General features: G+C 41.4%; 1 protein-coding gene across 3 annotated transcripts in view; it reads right to left on the bottom strand.

Moving 5' to 3' along the window:
• LOC131683096 (uncharacterized) overlaps positions 1 to 27,309 on the bottom strand; it is a 357,860-nt gene that overhangs the window by 89,547 nt on the left and 241,004 nt on the right. The window lies entirely within an intron of this gene.

Raw genomic sequence — 27,309 nt, 5'->3', positions numbered from 1 at the left:
ACTATTGTTGTAGTTGACTACTCGTATGGTTTTTGTTATAGTTGGTGCTGCCGGCCCTAAATGTGATTCTGCGATTGGTATTACTCGTATGGTTACTATTAACTGGCTGTCGTGTGTGGCGCTCCGCTGCGTGTTGCTCTTGATCAGGTCGAAGAAAATTTGTAGTGCTTTTGTTTTTTGACATTAAAAATGTCTTACTCCACTATCTGGGGCTAGGTGTCATTCTAAAATCTAAACTATCTCCCATGTAACGAAACTATGTAAGGTTTGCACGCTTGTAACTCCGATATTACTAGATGGATTTTAATCATTCATACACCAACCGATTCAGAAACACCTAACTTAAATATTGGTAATAATTTAATATCTCCCCAATAAAAGTAGACGTTTGGAAATTGGTAAAATTAAAAAGTTCACGAAAAACGGGAAAATTACCATTCGTGAGGCAGATTTCTCAGACACAGCCGTCAAAAGAGGGCAGCTTAGTTGCTCAATGAAACACGAAAAGTCATAAATAGAAGCAACGCATGTCCGTTCAAATCAGTAGTTGCTCTTATCCCATACGAGCAACATCGTCTCCGGGCGATGCAATAAGCGCTATCGATTTTCGGTAATGTTAGCATTCGCACACACTCGCACCTAAGTGACTAAACCATATACGGTTAGTTTATAAATAGAGGTGACGCGTACCCGTTTGAATCAGTTTTTGTTCTTATGTCGAACGGGTAAGATCATGGCTGCAGCGTCTGGGCACTACAATAAGCAGTAGACGCTATGCATTTTTGACAGCGGTGGCCGTATGCGGATTTTTCAGGTACCAGCACGGTGTCACAGAATGATTTGCAAAGTGGGTGGGTGGGGTGGTTTGGATTTAATTCAATACGGTGTGTGCTGCTTAAGAGTGTTGCGTTTGAAAAAAATATATTTATTTTTATGTATGCGTGTGCGTTGTAACTTGTTAATCCATGTTTACGGCGCTTTGTAGCTGCGTAGGGTAAAGAGCCTATTGGTTTTCATGTTTCATATTTCGGTTATATGTTTTTTATGAGTAATGCATCTGACAACGTGCTTCTGTAGTTATTGCACTGTTCAGCAGCGTAGTATTTTATATAGGAGAGTACACTCAGGTTTTTTACGCGGATTTTGAAATTTACGCGGTTTTCATTAACGCGTTTTTTTTTTTAAATTTACGCGGTTTTTATTTACACGGCCTGTATCCCCTGCGTGAAAAATCTGAGTGTAATTGCATCGGAAACAATCACATTCCCAGCAGAACTTTTTGTTTTCTAATTTCAAACACTTTTGTTTCGTACTGCACACAACGGAAAATTTTAAAACAGAACTTACCGTCCCAACAGCAGTTTAAGCGGGTGTTCTTTTTCGATTCAAATTCAAGCCATGTCTTAAGCGTTACTGGACTTAAAATTGTTTTCCCAGTTTATCCAGTCAGAATATCTGTCCTACCCTATGTATTTAAAACACAGTTCTAATTGCGTTTTAAAGTATACAAAAAATAGAACGGTTGGGTATACTAATTTAAATTTTAAAATAAATATGTTTTAAATTATGAAACAAACCGCTGTACTGAAGATATAATTATGTCAGTCCTATTACCACATAAAACACCTAGGGTGATGTGCCTATTATGGCAGTAGAGCCTATTGTGACCCTATTTCGTACCCCTTGGTTTCGAACCAAGCATATGAGATAATGACACTATCGATTTGGCTAAAACAGTTGAGAAAAAATAAGCTCAAGTTATATTCTTTATTTGTTGTGCACATATGTATTTAGAACTATCCTCTAAATACAACTTTTAATTAAAACAAAATCACCTGATTGAAATATCTACTAATCCGCCTCACTCACGTAGTGAACCGAAACTGGATGCAACGGCGCTTAGCAAAATAAACACTTACGAGCCAGCATTTACCGCCTCATATCTCGTTATTCCGGCACAAATATACTAAACATTGCACTGATACATACCTTTATTTTAGCTGGAGAACTTTTTTACGATAATTTCACTTTAAAATCACTCGTCAAACACTAAAATAGGCCTAGTGTTATAATAGGATAAAACTAAATACGGGGGTTCCTATTATCGGCATGTTTTGCTGATACACTACCACAATCAAAACCAACTTTTTGCATCCATCACACAGAAAAGAATCACCAGTGCGGCCAAACCAAAACATGAACTTGTAGATATAATGTAATGCAATTTCAGGTATAAGTAATCAATTATTTCAAGTTATTCAACTAATTGTTGATTGCAGATATTTTATTTTCATCTGCACATACAATTCGGAACGGGAGAAAGCAATATGTGATGTGAAACTTGTCATTCCAGTTGCTAACCTTCGAATGGCTTTTTTCTGCGTGCGCAATTCTGGGCGCTCTTCTACTAACAGCTGATGAGTTTCATTGATGTGCGTGATGTTTACGTTTGTTTTGATCGGCTGAAAAAAGCAGAATGATTCGTTTTACAAATCACACGATGGCGTCCATCATCTGGATACCTAGTTAGAATCGACGCAAATGGAATATGAGGCATTGCGTTTCAACTAGATTGTTTTTCGATGAGATGGAAATTGGCACACCCATGAGGCGATATTTGGATCGTTGAGGTGGGAATAGATGCACAGAATGGAACATTTATTTTTATTTATGCTGAAAATTGAGGCAATTCTGCTAAATAAGCATTATATAGATGTTTAAGAAACAGTACACTGATACTTTATTCTGAGAAAGGTTATAGTTATTATGGCTTCTTTTAAAGTTGTTCAAAAAGTAGTGCGACCCTCTCCCTAATGGTGCCAAAATAGGCTCATCACCCTATATAACATAAAACGCTGCAGAATTGGTTTAATAATATAATGTTTACACTACAGAGTTATAACACGTTTTAATAATTAGCAACAAGAAAAATGTCACCAAGATAGCATAAAAACCCGTTTTAACTGGTACTGCGAACGTTGTATAACAATGTAATTTATCAAATAATTTCATTTGTTCAACCACTAATCGATCAAGAAATACTTAACCTTAAGATTGTTTACTTAAGTTCATTAGTACATTATTGAAAATTTAAATAGAAAATGAAATTTCATATTTCATGGAGAATCTGTATATTTCCGTTGGCGGGCGTGGGCTTCCTCATCACAGCTCTCAATATGGAACTTTTCTTTTGAATATATTTTCTGGACAGACCAGCCTATTTTTACTAGATGGATCAGCCAAATAATGCCAATCACCTAGTGAGATACTTGATTAATTAATAGATTACCGTTAAAAGACCTTCAATAAATTATGTTTTGATGGGGAGGGTATATAGCAAATTGTAACATATGAAAACAGGCGAGTGAACAAGAACGTGAGTCGATATGTGTGATAGATAAAATTCATTTGCACGCTCTTGAAAAAAAGCTACATTTTTAATGTCACCGTGGTCGTGTCCTGTACACAACCCTTTAATTTTTTTCATAAACTTCAATTTCATCATAAATCATATTATTATTATTTCGCCTCGGTATTTTTTTCGTCTTCTAGCCTTTTCGGCCTGTTTTTGCTGGTTCAGGTTTCTTAATTTGCGTGCATCGTAATCGCTCCAGTCTGCTTTCCATACTTTCCTTGTACCCAAAAAGCGCCAACCTGAGTTATCGATATTTTTGTCGTTATTTAATTCGGCTTCCAAGCTGGGGCATGAATCAAACGATGATGCAGCGTTTTGACTTGCCGTTATGTTTGATGAAAGCGCCTTAAGTTCGTCGAGGATATTAATAGTTAGCGCAGAATTTGTGAAGTTTTGACTGGTGGATATGTTCGCTGACAGAGACTTAAGCTCATCAAGAATATCAATCCCCAGCGTCGGGTTTGACGTCATAGTAATACTAGCCGCTGTGTCCAAAGATAGTTGATTAAGCTGGCTTATTTCATGATTCATGGTGCGCAGTTCAGCTGATAGCTCTGACGTTACCGTTTTCAGCGTGCTATAGACATTATTTTTCGTTGTCGTCATTGCTGTATCGAATAGCGAGGTAATGTGATTTTTAATGACAACAACACTTCCAGTCAAACTGCTGTTTTTGTTTATTGCTATCAATTCCTGTTTTATTGTTGTAAGCAAAATTTCTAGGCCATCGATCGCTTCCTGAACTATGTTAGGCTTCTCCAGTTGAAATGCGAGCCGGTGCATTACTTCCGTATTGGCTTGCAGTTGTGATTCCAGAAGTTGTTGTTGTTCAATAAGCCCTTTGAACTCAATCTTGGCCTGCATCAATTCTTGACATGATTCACAGCACGGTAATAGATATGAGTTGATGTCCACCCTCTTGTCCTTCTTCCGCAGTGATCCCCTCGGAACAGCCACTCCAATGCAAGCGGCGTGGAATTTTCTTGGGTAACCTATACACGTCCACATAACTGTATCAGCGGAAGTGTCGAAAGTGCAAATTTCGCAACTCATTATGATTAATGTACACACACGAAAAGCTGAATTAATAAAAAACTAAATGAAATATCGCGCGCGGCACCTGGATCGAACGATAAACGCGTGTGAACTTGACGACCACTAGGTGGTCTATCATCTAGCAATCATCTTGATAATCGTATCCGTGATCCTGATAAATTTTATTCGATGGTCCTTCCAAAGGGTGTGCGTGTCGTTTGAAATTTTGGTACTGCCCAAACGGTTCCCGTGGTCTTTTATAATCGAAAGTTAGCCGGTTTCCATAATTTACGTCTCTTGACCTAATGCTTGGGTCCACGTTCATCGGTTCGGGACGGGGTAAAGCTTGCAAAGTTGGATTTATGAAGACATTCGCTGGGGGTAAAAGTGGGGTGAAATAATTATATGCTCTGAAAGGTTGTTGTTGCGGTATAAACAGTGGTCTTCTTGGTGGCACTTGTGGATATATTGTCTTGGAGATAACCTAGCAGGAACTTTTAACTGTTCTAGTTCCCGAGGTTTCGGTTGAGGGTTTATTTGCCCATCACTTTTAAAATTTGTAGAGCGAGCGTCCAGGTTGTAATATTCGAAACAAAACTGGTTGGCTCTATTTAAATTGCTTGGCTCGGCCGTTTTCAGAAGCATCGAGGGAGGTCGTTTTAAGCCTCTAATAAATGAGTCCAGAGCCTTTTCTCTGAAGTAAGCTATGTGTACCACCGCATTTATACTATATCTCTCATCTGTTTGTGTCTGCGCGATGATTGCAGATAATAACTCATTTACTCTGCCGTAGTAGACAGATAGCGTTTCGTTTTGACCCTTTTTGTGGAGGTCAACTCGTGATCTAATGTTTTCAACTCCCTTTTGTCGCTATAATACATAAGCAGTGTATGTTTAATATCATCCCAATTGGATGTAATATTGTTGGCGTTCAGCACGTCGGTTGCTTCGCCTACAATTTTTCTGCGCACGGTTTTTTGAATAATTTTGTACTGAACGCTTTCTCTGGAGATCATTAATTTGTTGGGTTTGCCGTCAAAAATATTTATTCCTTTAACGAAATCGGGGATTTTTCCCATCTCTATGAAATCAGGCAGCATATTCACTCGCGCCGGTGCCGGTGCGGGTGGCACTGATGGGTTCATTATGTTCGAGAAATAGTAATTTAATTTTGATTTCTTAATCTTGAAAACTTTTTTGCTCTTTGTTGGATAAAATTTAATCTTGATTTTTTTTTAACTTGCACATGCTTTTGCACTTAATGAATAAAATTTAATTTTGGTTTCATAATATTGAACACTCTTTTGCACTTATTGGTTAAAATTAAGCAAATATGACTTACATGTATGAGGACAGCATTTGTCCTTATCTGGTCTTTTTTTGGCCTCCGGGTTGGGGAACTAGTCGCTGTACGCTGGATTTCTTCCGGTTTGCCTCCTGGCTACTGAGGATCCTGGTCGTACGAATTGGGGGATTTTTTCCACCACTGTGGCTTCTTGCTGATTCGTCCTTTGGTGCACTTTCACCTTTATGGTGTGGTTGACTGCAAACAACTCGTCTTCGACCGTATTTTTGTGGTTAATGCGATGTTTTTACACTGAACTAATCAACCAGTAGCACTTTCTTACGAGGACTTATTGTCCCAATTATTCTATATGACATAATCTAAAAGCTCCTGTCCGATTTTGAAACTTGTAGTTCAAATCCAATTTTCACATTCTAGTATATTTAAAACTGCTTTTACGACTTTATTTTGGTCCATTCCATATTCCAACTTGTTTTATATAATACTGGGAACAATAGTCATTGTTACTCTGACTAGTGAAAATTAGAATAATCGTGTGATGCCAAAACTACTTTTATTCTGCTTGTTACTCATTTTAGGGGTTGCTATACTTTTAACGAAATAAGGTAGGTATTCGCTAGGGCATTGCAAAATTTTATTTTTTGAATTCTCAAAGGCCCCCCCTCTCATATTGTGACAAATGTCAAAGTAAGCTCAGATGCCAAATTTCACATCATTTGGACAATTCTAGACCCCCGCCCACTTCAATTGAAATTTTTGAAATTGGTGCTATGGGAAAATGAGGAGGAAAAATATGTTAAATGCTATAACTTTTGATGTAGCAACCAGAAAATTACAATTTATGTCTATTTTTAAAGGAAATAAACTTAGTATTGGAATGGAGATATTTCTGTTTCCATAAAAATACGGGAAAGTGGGGTACTGGGTCATTTTGACCCCAAAATCCCCTACTTTTTTTAATTTTTCTGCTCCGTTGTGCAAACCATACATATTTTGCAGTTTTTCTAATGTGAAAAAATCTCAGAAATAGGCCCCAATGCGGTAGCTCGACGAGGCCGATTGTTCGTTTTTTACAATAAATAAAAAAAACTAAGTCAAGTTTTTTGTCTCGTTCAGACGCAGCTTTCTGCTGCGTGTTGAGATCCTTTTTCTAGGGAGCGAAAGATTGCCAGTGTTGTCCACTGCAATTTGAGGTTCGATCCGTTTGTCTTCTTTCGCGTTGTCGTTCATGTCCATGTCCTCATCCGTAGTACTTTCCTGCTGCTCGCGGTCAGATGTTCCAGTTTGTGTCTTACTCTTATCAGTCGTTATTGTATGTTCGTATTTTTCGGCATTCGTTTTGTTGTTGTTGTTGCTGGTTGTTGGTGCTTGATCCGGAGATGTTGGTTTTGCAGCTGTTAGTGGTTTAGCATAAGATGGTTCTGGGCTGATTTCAGTTGGATTGGTTAAGTTTTCCTTAATAGTTTCTACGCAAGGTTTTCCGAGGTGCAGCTTCTTCGTGCAGAACTGGCACGTAGGAATTTGCCCTGGGTACGTGACTAGTGATGTCTGTTGAATGAGAGCATCGTCCCTTCCTAACACTGTGAAGCTTAAGTATGAGGGAATTGGCTTGGTCACACGCATTCTCACCAACTCCGCTAGCGAATGACGGATCTCAATAATGGCATGTCTGTAATAATATATGTACATGGAACTATTGAGAACCAGAGCTACAGGTCTAAAGCCCTGGTAAAGGAGGATGGTTGTGATGAACTAGGACGAGGTCACCACGTAAAGCAAGGTAGGTCATAACCCCAATTCCAAGGCGTGAAGCGACCCGTGCCGAGGGATGAGTGATCGAGGGGATGAAAAAGATGCTCGATCGTTAACAGAGCCTGTGGGGTACCTGGGCAACCCCCACAGTAAGCGTCCCTTACCACGCTAATGCGGAGCTCTGGCGTGGCGGACATTTATTCTCGCGCTACTCGTGGGATCTGATATGGAGAACAAAAACAAAAATAGTAAACAAAGTGAGGTGCCAAACCCCTTCGCTAGAGGTGGTTTGGCGAGGTCTCCCCCCCCCCCGTGGGGAGAGTAGTGGAGCGATGAGTGCTGCATCTGAAAGCACCAGTGACCCCCCAGCAGCGGTAGGAAATAGCCCTACCAACGCACCGGACGGGCCATTATCGGCGATGCGCAAAGTGGTGGAGCAGCTCGATTCAATAATCGAGTACACTAGCGCAAAGCAAAACATAAGCAAGGAGTTAAAACAGAGTCTCCTGGAACTCCGAAAAACTGTTCGTGTCGCAAGACAGAAACAGCAGGCTTATGCCAAGAGGGTGGAATGTCGGGAGAAGTTCGACAGAGAAACCCAGACAGTGGCCTCCAAGAAGGAGGGAAGCGGGAAGGTCGATACAGGCACTCAGACAGTGGCCTTCACCTTCTATGGAGCAGCCACGTCGCTCGAAGCGGCGGCCGAGTTCCCCTCGAAGGGAAAAGGCAAGGGCAAGGGCAATCGTAAGACGGCGTCAAACGCGAAGCGCCCTAGGAAGTCGCCAGGAGAGGGTGCAAAAACCGACACCACACGGCGTGCAACCGTTAAGGCCAAACGTCGTCTGGCCGAGGTAAGCGAGGGCGAGAGTGATCTCGCTGAGCAGAGCGTTGGTATCAGCAACCCGGCCCGACCGGGGCAGGGGGGCGCTAACCCCTGGACGCTGGTCACCAAGAAGAAGCCGGCACCGACACCGGAGGTACCGCGGCCCGCGAAGAAGGCCAAGGACAGAGGCGAGGCCTTATGGTTAAAAACCGACAAGGACAAATACGCCGATGTCCTAAAGTCGATGAAGGCGGCCGAAAGCCTTTCGGCCCTTGGGCAAGATGTGCGTAGCGTGAGACGCACCAACACGGGAGAAATGCTTCTGGTGCTGAAGCGAGGCGCACAATCTAGTGCGGTTTACAAGGCCTTGGCCCAAGAAGTCCTTGGTGAAGGCGCCCAAGTCAGGTCGCTAGGGGCGGAAATGACTCTCCAGTGCAAGCATCTGGACGAGTTCACGACCGCAGAAGGTGTCGTCGCAGCCGTTAAGGAACAATGCGACGTCACAATCGAGCGGGCCTCTGTGCGTTTTTGAGATGGACCCTCTGGCACCCAAGTAGCCTACCTCAGGCTACTGAAGGCGGATGCCAAAAAGGTAACCGAGAAAGGCAAGCTGAAGATCGGCTGGTCGGTATGCCCTATTAGCATACCCCAGCCGCCTTCAGTGGATAGGTGCTATCGGTGCCTTGAGTCCGGCCACAAAGCCTACGAGTGCAAGAACACAGACAGGAGCAAATTATGCCGTCGCTGCGGCGAGGAGGGGCATAAGGAGCGGGGTTGCACTAAGGCGTACAAGTGCCTTATCTGCACCGCTAAGAAGCAAGCCCATAAACATGCTATGGGCGGACCTTCGTGTCCCTTCGGTGAGGCAAATAAGAAGAAGCCGTGAACGTCACACAGCTAAATCTTAACCATTGTGCAGCAGCCCAACAGCTGCTGCGGCAGTCGGTCTCGGAGTCGAGGACAGATGTCGCCCTCTTATCAGACCCGTACCGCATCCCTGCCGGCAACGGCAATTGAGTGTCGGACGGGTCTGGAATGGTGGCAATGTGTACAACGGGACGGTTCCCGGTTCAAGAGGTAATACACTCCTCCGCCGAGGTTGTGGCGATTGTCAAGATCAATGGTGTATTCTATTGCAGCTGCTACGCCCCACCAAGGTGGCCAATAGAACAGTTCAACCAGATGATCGACAGGCTCTCCTCGGACCTAGTGGGCTGGAAACCGGTAGTCATAGCGGGAGACTTTAACGCTTGGGCAGTGGAGTGGGGCAGCCGCTGTACAAATAGCAGGGGTCAAGCGCTAATGGAGGCGTTTGCGAAACTCGATACTGTGCTAGCTAATAATGGCTCCGCTAGTACATTCCGTAGAAACGGGGTGGAGGCGTGGATTGACGTAACATTTGCCAGCCTGGCTCCAGGCATGGAATGGAGGGTAGACGAAGGCTACACCCATAGCGATCATTTAGCAATCCGCTTTAGGATCAACTATGGTGTGCAGCATCCGAGGGCGGGAGATCCCTGTCAGGTACGCGGGTGGAATTCCAATCACTTCGACAGCGAAGCTTTCACCGCGGCCCTGGGACTGGAGGCCAACACCGACAGTCTAAGCGGGATGCGCTGGTAGCTGTTCTATCACGCGCGTGCGACGCCACTATGCCGAGAAAAACACTGCCAAGAAACGGCAGATGCCCGGTATACTGGTGGAGTGCCGAGATTGCAGCTCTACGGTCAGCCTGCCTCAGAGCTAGACGTAGGATGCAAAGAGCTCGCACCGAGGATGCAAGAGAGAACCGCCGTGAAGTGTTTCGAGCTGCGAAATTGGCCCTTAACAAGGCCATTAAAAGCAGCAAGAGAGCGTGTTTCGACAACCTGTGTGAGAGTGCCAAGGCAAATCCGTGGGGTGACGCCTACAGGATTGTGATGGCCAAGACTAAAGGGGGCTCCTCACCCCCAGAACGGTCTCCGGACCGGTTGGCAACGATTATCGAAGTACTCTTCCCGTCTCGAGCCACAAGCCCCTGGCCACCTGCACTACGAGACAGTGCGGGCACGGCCGAAATGGTGGCTCCAGTGACGAATGAAGAACTACTCGCAGTGGCTAAATCCCTAGCAATGAACAAAGCTCCAGGGCCGGATGGAGTTCCAAACAATGCTCTCAAGGCAGCGATCATAGCGAACCCGAACATGTTCAGGCTAGCTATGCAGAGATGCCTTGACGAGTTCCGTTTCCCCGATAGATGGAAAAGGCAGAAATTGGTGCTGTTGCCGAAGCCCGGGAAGCCGCCAGGCGACCCATCGGCGTACAGACCAATCTGTCTGATCGACACGACTGGCAAACTGCTTGAGAGGATCATTCTCAACAGGCTAACCCCGTACGCGGAAGGTACGGACGGTCTGTCAAGCAACCAATTTGGCTTTCGGAAGGGTAAGTCCACAGTGGACGCACTCAACTCAGTGATAAATACTGCCGAGATAGCGATCCAACGGAAAAGGCGAGGTATTCGATACTGTGCGTTAGTGACACTTGACGTGAAGAACGCATTCAACAGCGCAAGCTGGGATGCCATCGCGCTCTCGTTACACCGGCTTAGCCTACCGGTGAGTCTGTACCGCATCTTGGAAAGTTACTTCCAGAACCGCGTACTGCTATACGAGACCGATGCCGGTCAGAAAAGGGTTCCGATTACCGCCGGAGTCCCGCAGGGCTCGATCCTAGGCCCGGTGCTATGGAACCTCATGTATGACGGGGTTCTGAGACTGAAGTTCCCTCCTGGGGTCAAGATCGTCGTCTTTGCTGACGACGTAACCTTGGAGGTCTACGGGGAGTCAATTCCTGAGGTAGAACTAACCGCAGAACACGCGATCAGCACGGTGGAGGAATGGATAAGCGCGAGAGGCCTGGAGCTCGCTCACCATAAGACGGAGGTAGTTATTGTCAACAACCGCAAGTCGGCACAACATGCAGTTATCCATGTGGGAGAAGTCGCGATCACTTCACAGCGAAGTCTCTCGGAGTCATTATAGACGACAATCTGACCTTCGGCAGCCATGTCGACTATACATGCAAGAGAGCGTCGACTGCTGTTGCGGCTCTATCGAGAATGATGTCCAACAGCTCAAAGGTGTGCGCCAGTAGACGTAGGTTACTGTATCTATCCTCAGGTACGGCGGCCCGTCATGGTCAAGAGCACTGAGGGTAACCAGTTACCTACAGAAACTGTAGAGCACCTACCGCGTGATGTGCCTCAGAGTGATATCTGCCTACCGCACGGTATCACACGATGCATCCTGCGTGATAGCGAGCATGATGCCAGTCGGGCTGGTCATTCGGGAAGATGAGGAGTGCTTCGAGCTACGTGGAAATAGGGGAGCCCGCGAGCGCACCAGGGTGACCTCGATCGCCAGATGGCAGCGTGAGTTGGACAACTCCTCGAAAGGTAGGTGGACCCACCGGCTGATACCTAGCATATCGAGCTGGGTGGGAAGACCCCATGGGAAAGTTCACTTCCACCTGACACAATTCCTGTCAGGCTATGGCTGTTTCCGACAGTACCTCCACAGGTTCGGGCACGCGGAGGTCCCAGTCTGCCCGGACTGCCCAGGTGTAGACGAAACTGCCGAACACATACTGTTCGTATGTCATCGGTTCGACGTCGAAAGAAGAGCAATGCTTGACGTCTGTGGCTGGGACACAACCCCTGATACCCTTATTCAGCGGATGTGTCAATCGGTGGAGAAGTGGAACGCAGTCTCGGCTGCTACCATACAGATTGCCAGTAGGCTACAGGTAATCTGGCGAACCGAGCAACAGACGACGGGCACGGCTAACTAGTGATTGGTTAGCTGGAGCGAAAAAGGCCAAGCGCAAAACAGGGAGTGAATGGTCTGTTCATGCCGAGGCAGGTTTGGCGCAGCGACTGGCAACCACGTAGGGAGTAAACCCAGCCACCCTGAAGCAAGACAGAAGAGTGAGTGTATAGGCGAATAAGTGGACTGCCTCATGCCAAGACGGGAGGGTCGTAGCGTAGTATGTTGGGACTTAGCTATCGATGCCTCATGGCGTGGCAGAAGAGTGAAAGGGTGAGCATCTAAGTCAGTCTCACACGGCATGTTAAGGGTGAGCACAGAAGTCAGCCTCACATGGTATGGTAGAGGCTAGCACAAAAGTCAGTCTAGCAAGGAATGAAAAAGGTGAGCACACAAGTCCGCCTCGCATGGTATGTCAGAAGTGGGGCCTAAGAAAAATGTCCCACACGGGATGCCAGGGGGGGGAGGTGACAGAGGTACAATAGAGTGGCACGATCGAGAGTGAATCAGGTGATAGGGTGAGCACCCAAGTCAGCCTCACATGGTATGGGTGGGGCGAGCCCAAAAGTAAGCCTAGCAAGGAATGAGTAAGGTGAGCACATAAGTCAGCCACGCAAGAAACGAAAAAGGTGAGCACAAAAGTCAGCCTCATGTGGGAGTGTTTGAGAGTGAATCAAAGTGCGATTGAGAGAGTACCCAAGTAAGCCTCATACAGGACATATGAACGCGTGAGTGAGAGTGAAAGTGTACATTTAGTACAGCCATCCCCCCAGAAGTAATACCGAGAGGTAGTTCCTGGGAGGAATGATGGCGGAGCCCAATGGAGTTTAGTCGGTATTAATGGCAGCGTCACCATTAGAGCCCGACACACCCCCAGTGCACCCCGTGTGGTAGATTGGACCCTACCAATAGCACGTGTACTGGGCTAGGACGTAAAAGTCTTCTCCATTGTAAAAAAAAAATCACGCATTCTCACCACACGAACACCGTTAGGGATGCCCGGGAAAAAATTCTCCATGTATCATGTGTAACGGAGTCTACTTCTCCGTATTTTTGCAAGCATTTTTTAATCGTGCCGTCAGGGGTACGCGTAGCCGAATCATGGACCCGAACTTCTACGGCGCCGTTCTCGATGTATACGGGAATGCTATATTTAACATTGCCGCATTCGGCGGTGTGCTGCATGTTGTTTCGCGAGACGAACGACTCAGCTTGGTTAATGTTGTTGAACGAAATCAGCACGCAATGTTTGATATGATGCATTTGTAGGGTTTTCACTTCAGCCAGATTGAGTTCCATCTACACTTTTAATAACTGTTCCACTTCCCGAATGGCTGGTCTTACGGGGCATTTTGAAAAATCAACAGCAACACAGTTCGGCCGCATCTGTGTTGCTTTTTGCTGGGCACCGTTACTCATCACTACATCGCACAGTAGGTATAGGCTATTGTTATATGGACTGCTTATGTGATAGGCACCGATTGATTTTTAGGTAGAATTGACTGTTTCACTTGCGCGGGACGATTTTTTGCTTCTGCTCAGGGCGAGATGTGAAGACAAACTGATAGGGCCTTTTGTCATTTATATTAAATTTTATCGAATTCTCGTGCATATATCTCTATTATTCTTCATTCAATTTTCATAAATTGTACCTTGTTCAACGTGGAAAATCCTTAGTAACAAAATAAAAATACATTCGTTACCGGCAAAATTTAGAAACATCAAATTATCTGACATATAGTCTCGATTTCACATTTTTATCATAAAATCGCGCATATTAACTCCATTTAACAACAAAATTCTTATTTAATTTACTATTTATAGTGAAAAATGCACTTAGGAATCACACGAGAAAAGTTTTATAGCTGGAAAAATAGGTGAAGTTGAGGTATTAGGACATTCAATGAAAAAATGTGGTTTGTAGAGTTAATGTCAAAAAATTTGATGTTTTTGAATTTTAACGCAAACGAATCTATTTTTGTTGTATTTCTAAGAATTTTCAACGTCCAACAAGGTACAATTTATGAAAATTGAATGAAGATTAATAGAGATATATGTACGAGAAAATGATAAAATTTAATATAGAAGACAAAAGGCCCTATAACCCCAACTTCTCGTACTCGGACAAAGGTCTAAAAGGTTCCGTTCGATTTCTGAGGTTTTTCCACATTAGAAAACTTGCAAAATATGTATGGTTTGCACCACGGAGCAGAAAAATTTTAAAAATAGGGGATTTTGAGGCCAAAATGAAAAGTAAAAGTGAGTAATATGCAAAAAAGGGAGTGGCCTTGACATTCATATGAACAGTAATCAGAAATCTCACAAATCGCAATCCAAATTCAGCAACAGTAGAAAATTTTTTTAGTACGTTTAGGTGCATTCACAGTGAGAAACGCAGCCCGAAACGTGTTGAAAAGTTTTATCACTTATTTAACCACAATATTTGTAAAAAAATGTTGGATCACCGCTATAACAATGATTCAATCGAGAAAAAACCATTCAGAATTCATATACATGCAAAACTTTATGGCAATAATACTCATAAATAAAATAAAAATGTTTGGATAACAATACATTAATGTTCAATTACTAAAATATCAAAAATTTGCAAAAAAACCAATCTTCCCGCGAAAAAACCGTTTTAACCGGGAAAAAACCTTGGGTTTTTTCCCTAAAATTATAAAACCCCGATTTGGTACATCACTGACCGCGGGTAATGACCTGCAGAAATTGCAAGCAACTGGGCCACACAGCCACTTATTGCGGTAATAAAAAAACGGTGCGGCAAATGCGAGGGAGAGCATGAGAATGACACTTGCGGTGGAGAAACTGAAAAGTGTATTTACTGCGGGGGCCCTCCACAGGCTCTTAAGTCATGCCCGGCGTACAAGCAGCGCGGCGATAAAATTAGGCGCTCCCTTAAGGATCACTCGAGGCACTCTTATGCAGAAAAGCTAAACAATGCTTCGCCATCTGTCCCTTCCGAAAATTCCTTTGCTCTTTTGGCTCGTGGTGAGCATGTGACGATCCGCAAGAGGGAACATCTTTTGTTAACCCGGGGGAATCTAGGAAGAGGAGAAAGCTAGCCTCCCCTATTATCTGACATATAGTCTCGATTTCACATTTTTATCATAAAATCGCACATATTAACTTCATTTAACAACAAAATTCTTATTTAATTTACTATTTATAGTGAAAAATGCACTTAGGAATCACATGAGAAAAGTTTTATAGCTGGAAAAATAAGTGAAGTTGAGGTATTAGGACATTTAATGAAAAAATGTGGTTTGTAGAGTTAATGTCAAAAAATTTGATGTTTTTGAATTTTAACGCAAGCGAATCTATTCTTGTTGTATTTCTAAGAATTTTCCACGTTCAACAAGGTACAATTTATGAAAATTGAATGAAGATTGCACGACAAAATGATAAAATTTAATATAGAAGACAAAAGGCCCTATAACCCCAACTTCTCGTACTCGGACAAAGGTCTAAAAGGTTCCGTTCGATTTCTGAGGTTTTTCCACATTAGAAAAACTGCAAAATACGTATGGTTTGCACCACGGAGCAGAAAAAATTTAAAAATAGGGGATTTTGAGGCCAAAATGACCCAGTACCCCACAATCCCGTATTTTTCTAGGAACAGGAATATCTTCATTCCAATACTCACAGAAATCTCACAAATCGCAATCCAAATTCTTTCGGCATCAACTACATCAGCAACAGTAGAAAAAATGTTTAGTACGTTTAGGTGCATTCACAGTGAGGAACGCAGCCCAAAACGTGTTGAAAAGTTTTATCACTTATTTAACCACAATATTTGTAAAAAAATGTTGGATCACCGCTATAACAATGATTCAATCGAGGAAAACCATTCAGAATTCATATACATGCAAAACTTTATGACAATAATACTCATAAATAAAATAAAAATGTTTGGATAACAATACATTAATGTTCAATTACTAAAATATCAAAAATTTGCAAAAAACCCAATCTTCCCGCGAAAAAACCGTTTTAACCGGGAAAAAACCTTGGGTTTTTTTCCCCAAAATTATAAAAACCCGATTTGGTACATCACTGACGCGGGTAATGAACTGCAGCAATTGTAAGCAACTGGGCCACACAGCCACTTATTGTGGCAATAAAAAACGGTGCGGCAAATGCGAGGGAGAGCATGAGGATGACACTTGCGGTGGAAAAACTGAAAAGTTTATTTACTGCGGGGGCCCTCCACAGGCTCTTAAGTCATGCCCGGCGTACAAGCAGCGCGGCGATAAAATTAGGCGCTCCCTTAAGGATCACTCGAGGCACTCTTATGCAGAAAAGCTAAACAATGCTTCGCCATCTGTCCCTTCCGAAAATTCCTTTGCTCTTTTGGCTCGTGGTGAGCATCTGACGATCCACAAGAGGGAACATCTTTTGTTAACCCGGGGGAATCTAGGAAGAGGAGAAAGCTAGCCTCCCCTAGACTGCCTCGTAAGGGTGCCAAGGTGTTTCTTACTTAGAGAGTGCGCCGATGCAAGTTGCTCCAGGACTTGGAAATTTTAATTCTAACAATGAGTATCCACCACTTCCAGGGACACCAAAAACCCCAAGTGTCCCTTTTTTCAAACAGATGCTCAATCCAGTAATGGACTAATGAAATTTTCTGACATAGTGGACCTAATTTTCACAGCTTTCAATGTTACTGATCCTTTTAAAAGTATTCTAATACGTTTTTTCCCTATAGTGCTAACATTTTTGAAGCAGTTGACAGCTAAATGGACCTTCCTTGCAGCGATCGTATCCTTCGATGGCTAAGTCATCGAACGAAGTCACCGATTTGATCACTGTTCTACAGTGGAACAGCAGAAGTATCCTCCCGAAAATCGATTCCTTTAAATTTTTACTTAGCAGTTTAAAATGTAATGTTTTTGCATTATGTGAAACTTGGTGAACTTCCGATATAAATCTCAACTTCCACGACTTTAATATAATTCGTCTGGATCGAGAAAACTCTTATGGAGGAGTACTTTTGGGGATTTAAAAGTGCTATTCTATCAACCGAATTAACCTCCCTTCGACACCAGGCATTGAAATTGTCGCTTGTTCTAATCCAAGGCAAAGACCTTTGCATTGCTTCCATCTACATTCCTCCTAGAGCCTCGGTAGGGCACCGAATGCTTTGTAATATCACGGAATCCTTACCGGCACCGCGGCTAGTTCTAGGAGACTTTAACTAGCACGGTACGGTATGGGGCTGTCTTCATGATGATAATAGATCAACATTAATCCAAGATCTTTGCGACAATTTCGACATGACCATCATAAACACGGGAGAAATGACGCGGTGTCCTACACCACTAGCACGCGCAAGCGCGTTGGATTTATCGCTTTGCTCGACATCGCTACAGTTAGATTGCATGTGGAAGGTGATCCCTGATCCCCACGGTAGCGATCATTTGCCTATCGTGATTTCAATTACTAACGGTTCAAGACCATCGGAAACAATAAATGTTTCGTATGACATCACACGGAACATTGATTGGAAGAGTTTCGCGACCGCGATATCCGTTAAAATCGAATCCACTCAAGAACTTCCTCCGGAGGGGGGTTACGGCTCGACGTATGCGTAACCGAAATAGTACCAACGAGAACGTGGAATATTCAAACCGTTGGATATTCGCTTTTGCCAAGAAGATCTGTCCGGACTCTATCCCGGTACAGAAAACGTGCCGCGCAGCGTCTCCTCATGATACCGCGAACGAAACACCGTTTTCGGTGGTGGAGTTTTCACTTGCTCTCTTATCATGCAACAATAAAGCCCCAGGGTTAGACAGAATCAAATTCAACTTGCTGAAGAATCTGCCTGACACTGCAAAAAGGCACTTGTTGAATTTATTTAACAAGTTTCTTGAGGGTAACATTGTCCCTCATGACTGGATGCAAGTGAAGGTCATCGCCATCTAAAAACCAGGAAAACCAGCCTCCGACCACAACTCGTATCGGCCGATTGCAATGCTGTCCTGTATTCGGAAGTTGATCGAGAAAATGATCTTGTTTCGCCTCGACAATTGGGTTGAAGCAAATGGCTTACTGTCAGATATACAATTTGGCTTACGCAAAGGCAAAGGGACGAACGATTGCCTTGCGTTGCTTTCTACAGAAATCCAAATGGCCTATGCTAACAAAGAGCAGATGGCATCAGTCTTCTTGGATATTAAGGGGGCTTTTGACTCAATTTCTATCAACATTCTGTCAGAAGAGCTGCACCAGCATGGTCTTTCACCAATTTTAAATAACTTTTTGCTAAACCTGTTGTCTGAAAAGCACATGCACTTTTCGCATGGCGATTTAACAACATCGCGATTTAGCTACTTGAGTCTTCCCTAGGGCTCATGTCTAAGTCCCTTGCTCTACAATTTTTACGTGAATGACATTGACGATTGTCTTGCCAATTCATGCACTTGCAGACGATGGGGTGGTCTCTGTTACAGTGCCCAAAGCTGCCTACTTGCAAGGACCATTACAAAATACCTTGGACAATTTGTCTGCTTGGGCTCTTCAGCTGGGTATTGGGTTCCCCACGGAGAAAACTGAGTTGGTTGTTTTTTCTACTAAGCGTGAGCCGGCGCAACTCCAGCTTCTATTAATGGGTGCAACGATCAATCAGGTTTTCACATTTAAATATCTCGGGGTCTGGTTCGACTCTAAAGGTACCTGGGGATGTCACATTAGGTATCTGAAACAGATATGCCAACAAAGGATCAATTTTCTCTGAACAATAACTGGAACATGGTGGGGTGCCCACCCAGGAGACCTGATCAGGTTATACCAAACAACGATATTGTCGGTGATGGAGTACGGGTGTTTCTGTTTCCACTCCGCTGCGAACATACACTTCATCAAACTGGAGAGAATCTAGCATCGTTGCTTGCGCATTGCCTTGGGTTGTATGCATTCGACCCATACGATGAGTCTCGAAGTGCTGACGGGCGTTCTTCCGCTAAAAATCGATTTTGAGAACTCTCATATCGATTGCTCATCCGATGCGACATTCTGAACCCGTTGGTGATTGAAAACGTCGAGAGGCTCGTCGAGCTTAATTCTCAAACCCGATTTATGTTCTTGTACTTCGACTACATGGCACAGAGTATTAATCCTTCTTCATATACTCCCAACTGTGTTCGTTGCCTAGATACTTCTTATTGTACTGTATTCTTCGACACATCCATGAAGGAAGAGATTCGTGAAATCCCGGACCACATATGCCCGCAAATGATCCACAATATATTTTATAATAAATTCCGAGAAGTCGACTGTGACAAAATGTTCTACACTGACGGATCAAATCTCGATGGGTCCACTGGCTTCGGTATCTTCAACAATACTATCACCGCTTCATTCAAGCTCAATGATCCCGCTTCAGTTTACGTCGCAGAGTTAGCTGCAATTCAGTACACCCTTGGGATCATCGACACTCTGCCCACAGATCACTACTTCATCATTTCGGACAGCCTCAGCTCTATCGAGGCTCTTCGTTCGATGAAGCCCAAAAAGCAATTCCCATAGGATGATGAGCCTATTTTCACCATACTAAGCAAGGTGCCTCACAAATTCGGTAATTTCTTCCCTTACAATCAATGGAATGCGTAAACATTGACATCAACCGCTTTGCTTCGTTGTTAAGAACCAATATAATAACACAAATGCGTTGAAAACAGTAAAATTCTCGTGTTTAAGCACAATGAAAACTCGAATCGAGTGCCCCTATTGCTGCGCTACCATTTGACTCAATGCGTTGAACAAAGATGGCAGACACTGCTCTAACCAACGGCGTCAAATGGGTAGGGTGATAATAGAAACATGGCGCAAATAGGCTCATCACCCTATTTCCTGGCGAAGATACGGGAGTCCTTGTGTACGTTATCTGAAAAATCTTATCAGATTACCTTTGTTTGGGTCCCCTCTTATTGCTCTATTCCGGACAATGAAAAGGCAGACTCATGAGTTAAGGTGGCTTCAAATGGTGACATAAACGAAAGACCAATTTGCTTCAATGAATTTTTTAGTATTTGTCGTCAGAGGACACTCAGCAGTTGGCAAACCTCGTGGAGCAATGGTGAACTTGGACGATGGCTACATTCCATTATCCCAAAGGTATCAACGAAGCCTTGGCCCAGGGGGATGGGTGTGGGTCGGGATTTTATTCGTGTAATGTCCCGACTTATGTCCAACCACTACACCTTAGATGCGCATTTGCGGCGTATCGGGCTTGCGAAGAGTAGTCTGTGCGCTTGTGACGAGGGCTATCACGACATCGAGTACGTTGTCTGGGTATGCGCCGGGTATTTGGACGCCAGGTCTCAGTTAAAAGATTCCCTTCGGGCCCGAGGTAGACCACCCAATGTCCCAGTCCGAGATATGCTGGCAAATCGCGATTTCCCTTATATATCCCTTATTTATACTTTCATAAAAACGATAAATATACCAATTTAGCCCCTCTCTTTTTATATCTCGTTTTTAGGAGTTTCCTCCTGCCTTGTGGAACTGATCAGCTCCAGAGTGCCACTATGTAACTGCCGTCGCCCTTACCACTACGGAAACTGAAGCGAAATCGACTCGAGGTCCGATGACTCTTGAAGGATTCCCTGCGGGTCCGAAGAATATCATCCACCAATCCGTCCTACTAGACTGAGGCGCTAATTTGTTTCGCTAATCTCCCGTTTGCCCGAAAGTTGCAAGTTTTGCTCTTCTCTCCCGGTCACCATCTACGCCTTCTGCCCCCCTCTGAATATCTTGACCAAGCATAAGTCTCCGGTAAATAATCAAATTTGTATTCCGTATTCGTAGTTTTAAGATAGTTGTAATTTTACCTCTTTGTTAAAACTATTGTTCCCTATCGTGTAAACAGAATTGTATCCCTAGTTTTAAAACACCTGTGAAATTTTTCGTAAATATTTGTCCCTCCTTTTGTGTACCAAAGTGTATTGTTAGTTTTAAGATAACTGTAAATATTTCCTAAAACACTATTACTATTGAATTCCTTGTTTTAAAATTTTTCATAAAAAAAATCTTTTGCTCCCTCCCTGGTATATAGAATCTTATTTCTAGTCTTAAGATAGCTGTAAAATGTTTCTCTTTTATAAATAAAATTTTTCGACATTGTAACCTCTTAGTTTTAAAATATCCAAAATGTGAAAACAAAAGAATTTCGCACCGCCAAGCTAACGCATTTGTGCCTATCAAATAAACGAAATGAATAAAAAAATATCAACGAATTTTTGCAGAATTTATGACGCGCGAAAGAATTCAACATGAACGTTCTTAACCAGAGCGTTGTTTTCAATGAAATAGCTGTTTGAACATCGATTGTCGGACTCAATCAATTCAATCGCTACTTGCGATATTGTTTGAGTTGGCCTACTTCAATCTACGCAATATTCCCGTCAACTGAAGACACATTCCTCGCACTTGTATCGCTTACCTCATGAAAATAAATCTCTTAATATAAGTAAAAGTTGTTCTGAAATATGTTCGTATAGGTTTCAGGCTCCCAAATCCAATTTTTTAAAAGAATTTTATGTGGCTCATAAATAAAAACCAGTAATACATTTAAGACTCGTTTTTAATAATTGAATAGATTTTCCCGTACCACACCGACATGTTCGTAATAAAATTAATTTGGAGTAATCTGAAATGCCATTTTATTGCATACATATTGTACAAAGATTTCATCTTTGGACGCAGATTTTTTGAGTGAATGGATTGCCGGATAAAAGGGGTGCAAAAATTGACCATAACGCAAAATCATGTTTTTTTCAATTTTTCACGAAAACATTGCACGATATCTATGAAATATTTTCAGAAGCTATTAGTACTTATCAATACCTTTCTAAAAATGTGCTATTTGTATATAACGAACTTTGAAATCGTTCTTTCACAGGGGTGCACTGAAGTGTTGTCCCCTAACGCTTTCCGTTACAGTACGGTAAATCCTTCTGCAGAGATACTTTGGGAGCCTACAGAACATGATATAGACATACTAGATATAAGAAACCTATTTCAGAAATAGCGCAGCCATGCAGTGGTATGAGTGACCTGAGGGGTGGAAAGAGAGGGGGTCATGCCATTAAGGGGAAGGCCTACCTTAAAATATCCCAAAATAATCGAGTTTTTATTACATCTATCAATGGATAAACTATCTAAGAATAAATCGACAATTTCAGAAAAGGGTTCAACAATATGGAATGGAACGCAATATGCCAAACAAGTATGAGAGCGCATGGAAGAATTTGGTCATAGGGAACAACACTCACTTGTCCTCCTTAAATATTCTTTCAAATTGACAGAATAACACTGTTCAACACACGATCGGGGAGCAGAACGAAAAAAAATGGCGAAAGTTTTAGGTCCCAGGTAACCCCTGGTGAAGAAATTTTTGAAAAAAAAAATTGAAACCGGGCTTCACAGTTTAAAACCAAAGTTTGTATGGAGAACTAGGGGTGTTCAAGAGGCAAAATATCAATGAAAATGATCATCTTAAATTTTCGCATAAAGTCTTACATAAAATGCTTATTACATCGAAAAAGTGATCTATGCAAGTTTTAGCTCAATCGGACATCATTAAAGGAGTGCGGCGTTTGAATATTGTTTTCATAATATAAGAAAAATCCAAAGGGAAGTGAGTACATGAAATGTTGAAAATCGAAAAAAAATATTGTGGAAATATGTCTAAAAATAGCAAGAAACATCAGAATCTAGTCTCAAAAAAAACTAAAATCGCTGAAAACAAATTATAAAAAATTTTTAGATCCAAGGACTTTTTGAAAAAATGATTCGATAATCGAAAATTTTACTGTAATGACCCACGGTTGAAAAAAAATTACCATCGAACTGGGCTTGGTAGCATCACAAAAAAAAGATGGCAGAGATTTGGGGTTTCAACTAAATCACCGTGAATGAATTTTTGAAAAAAAATGGAACGGGACTTCACAGTTTAAAACCAAAGTTTTGTGAAATTTTTGAAAATTTGCATCTTTTAAGTGAAAATGGACATATTTGATCGAATTTTTCCAACGTACTGGGCTTGGGAGCACAACAAATATAAAGATGGCGGTGATTTGCAGTTCCAACTAAAACATCGTGGATAAATTTTTGAAAAAAATTGGAACGGGACTTCACAGTTTATAATTATTGACCATTTGGAACAAACCACGGTTTGCATTTTCGGAATCGATTTTCTTCTACGTGAACCAAACATCGTAAATTAACACAGCTTCTTAATGTTTTTATAGCACGTTAAAGTCAAAATTTTATCGAGGATACGCATTTCTCAGAATTCACAAATAAAAGATACAATTTCACGAAATTCTGTTTGTATCATTTAGATAATTCAGTGACAAGCCGGCCAGCTGACCCATAAGACCGCAGTTGTGTAGTTTTTTAACAATTTTTTCATACTGTAATATATCTAAATTTTCAAAAAGCTGCGTCTTTCCCTTCTTTTACAAAAATCGCGTAAAACGGATACATTTTGATTAATTTCCGCAATCATAACTATTAAGTGCCTTCTTGCAGATCTATGAGTAAAAACGGTTGAACAAACGCCAGAGGTGGGACTGGAAGGGCGATATTCTATTTCAAAATCTTTACTTCAACCGTATTACTGGTTTTTCGCGACATTATAAACAATATGTAAATATCACAACTGCTTGACTGAGTATAATCGTTTGACAGTCTTACCTGTGCTGAGTTGCTTCAGTGTCACATTTGTTTATTTTTAACGCAACAAGAAAATAAATATTGAACCACCCCAATGACGTTTTTTGATCTGCCCCAATCAACAGTCAATTTTATTTTCAAGATTTGATAATGTCAAAAAAACAAAGTCAGTGCAGTAAAATTGCTTGAAAAAACTTATTTGGTCAATAAAATAAAAATTTGTTGAGTCACCCTAATAAACAGTTAATTTTATTTAATATATTTTCCGATGTCAATAATGTATTCAACTTACCAAAACTACTTGAAACCACCTTTTTCGAACCATTAGAAAGTGGCGGTTGTGGTCTACAATCTCTTCTATACCGGGCCACACTGTGGTATGCGGTGTGGCCTGTTCTCAATCCATATTAATTTGATTTCTAAATATCATTTGTCAAATAAACATGAAGATGAAACTAGAAATACATCTAGTTTGGCATTTCAAATCTTTGTTTTGAGTTATTCACATGTCTAGAGGTAATATACTTCGCTTTGTTTGAGCTTCAACAAACACTTCGGTCGCGTTAGGGGACAACACTTCATAAGCGACCGTTTGTGTTCATTTTGGTGTTGTCCCCTAACGCAGCATTTGCAATGGTCGTGAGAAAAATTGCATGAAAGCACGAAAATCTAAGTATACAGTATTTATTTATTTTATTTTGTCAATCGATGTAGACTACAGATTTCCTTAATTACTAATGTGTATATTTCGTGAATTTAGTATAAATGAAGCAATTTCGGCTTTTACAGAATCATCCTCTTACGCGTTAGAATTTCTTTTGTGTATAAAATATTGTTTTAGTTTCAGTTTAGACATTGTAAAATCAATTGAGTCGCAATAGTTATTATAAATAGACATCATTCGATTTATGGGGCTATATTTTGCATAGTTTGTGTGAAAAGGAGTTATTGAAAATATACTTCGATTTCGTAGCTGTCGTGAAGGTGCATAAAAGTTCAATTTGGATAAAATTTCAGCTGAATCGATACGATGCGAAACGATATTATTAATGAATGAGAGCATTGCAAATTCGCGACGCTCCTTTAATGTTTGAATATTGATAAACAAGCAGCGTGCTTCATAAGATGGCAGAGGGAATGCTGTCCATCCTAATTTACGAAGGGCAAATAATAAAAACTGTTTTTGTACCGATTCTATTCGTTCTTCATGTCTGCTTGAAAAAGGGCACCAAATAATACTGCAATATTCCAATATCGACCTAACATATGCAATATATAATATTTTTATTGTATAAGGATCTTCAAAATGATTTTATAAAACTGAGCATGTTGCTAGCTTTGTGTATAATTGTGTTATAATGATCAATAAAATTTAACTTTGAATCTAATATAACACCTAAAACCCTAATTTTTTCACATTTTACTACAGTCTGATTTCCTAAGGTAATCTCAACATTCGGTGTTTGTCGTTTTCGACTAAAGGTTATTGAATTACACTTTTCACGTTCAGTTGTAAGAGGCTTTTTTGACACCACATGTGGAAAATTTGTATTTCGTTTTGAAATGTATTAATACCCTCGGCATTTCTTATCTCCAAATAAAGTTTCATATCGTCCGCATAAATTAGTATTTTCAGTTTTTTGAGAATGAAGGAGATATCGTTCACGTATAAAATAAACAATAGAGGGCCTAAATGAGAGCCTTGTGGAACTCCTGAGGTGACTTTAATTGGATTAGATTGCTTTCCTTTAAATTTAATTATTTGCTGACGTTCGGAGAGATATGATTCTAACCATGTAAGTAGCCCAGGCTCAATGCCGATCTTTGTCAATTTATAAAGTAACATTGGGATGTCAATGCGATCAAATGCTTTACTAAAGTCTGTATAAAGTGCCTCCACGTAGTTTCCATTATCCATTGCAATCAGTGTATAATTAATAAATTCTAATAAGTTTGTTGAGGTCGAACGACCTTTGAAGAAGCCATGCTGGAGGTTGGAAATTCTGTTTTTTATTTGAAGAAATATTTTTTCGTTAATGATTGATTCGAAAAGTTTCGGAATACATGAGATTATGGCTATCCCACGATAATTACGTACGTCAGATTTTTTGCCAGATTTATATATAGGCACTAAAAAAGATTTTTTCCATATTTTAGGGAACTGTCCAGATTGCAAAGACATATTAAACAGCCAGAACAATGGGGCAGTTAACTCGGTTGCTAGGTTTTTCATAAATAATGGTAGAATTCCATCAGGGCCAGAACCTTTTGATACATCTAAATGTTTTAGAGAATTGAAAATGTCTTCCACTATGACATGATTGACACTAATATCCAAAGGAAAATTGGGAAGAAAAGCGAAGTAATCGCGATCACGGTCTTGTTCAGAAAAAGTCGTATATATTTCTTGGAAGAATGTTGCAAATAGGTTGCAGATTTCTTCTGAGCTATCACGTACGTTGTCGTCCAAGTGCATTGTTGATGGGAAATTGTCTGATTTTAATTTAGTTTTGACGTAGTTGAAAAAATTCTTTGGACAAGATTTGATCTGCTCTTCCGTTTTTGAGTTATAATCCGCAAGTGCAGAATTTATGGCCATATTTAGTTTATCGCAAATGTCGAAATATTTTTCCAAGTTCTCATTATTTTGGATTTTCTTATATAGCTTAAAGGCTTTTTGCTTCCTATTTTTCAAACTCTTAATTTGTCTATTATACCAAACGGGATGCTTCGAGTTGCCGTGTCGTCTTTTTTTCTTAATAGGCACCTCTTCATGAATTATCTTGAAAATAATTTTGTAAAATACGTCCGCTGCGGTTACAATATTTCCTTCATTTCTAAAGCTATTTTGCCAATTGACACTACTTAGCTTCCGCCTGATATTGTCATAATTGGCTTTATGGTATTCAAAGATTTCCTCAAAGTCACAATCGCTGGGTTTTTGAATTTCATGGATGAATAAGGAAAATTCAATAGCAGTATGAAATGCTTTATTTTTCGATCAAGGAGTTAGAGATTCAGATACACAGAAGTCTTCCTGAATGTTTGTAAATAAAAGATCGTGATAGCAATTCTGTCGATTTTTTACGTGATTTATTTGATTTAGTCCTATGCTAGCAGTTTTGTCGAAAATATAGGGTGATGTGCCTATTATGGCAGTAGAGCCTATTGTGACCCTATTTCGTACCCCTTGGTTTCGAACCAAGCATATGAGATAATGACACTATCGATTTGGCTAAAGCAGGTGAGAAAAAATAAGCTCAAGTTATATTCTTTATTTGTTGTGCACATATGTATTTAGAACTATCCTCTAAATCCTACTTTTAATTAAAACAAAATCACCTTATTGAAATATCTACTAATCCGCCTCACTCACGTAGTGAACCGAAACTGTATGCAACGGCGCTTAGCAAAATAAACACTTACGAGCCAGCATTTACCGCACCATATCTCGTTTTTCCAGCACAAA

This window comes from Topomyia yanbarensis, chromosome 2 (genome assembly GCF_030247195.1).
Source record: "Topomyia yanbarensis strain Yona2022 chromosome 2, ASM3024719v1, whole genome shotgun sequence".
Classification (NCBI taxonomy): Eukaryota; Metazoa; Arthropoda; class Insecta; order Diptera; family Culicidae; genus Topomyia; species Topomyia yanbarensis.
This window is presented reverse-complemented; position numbering and strand designations above follow the sequence as displayed.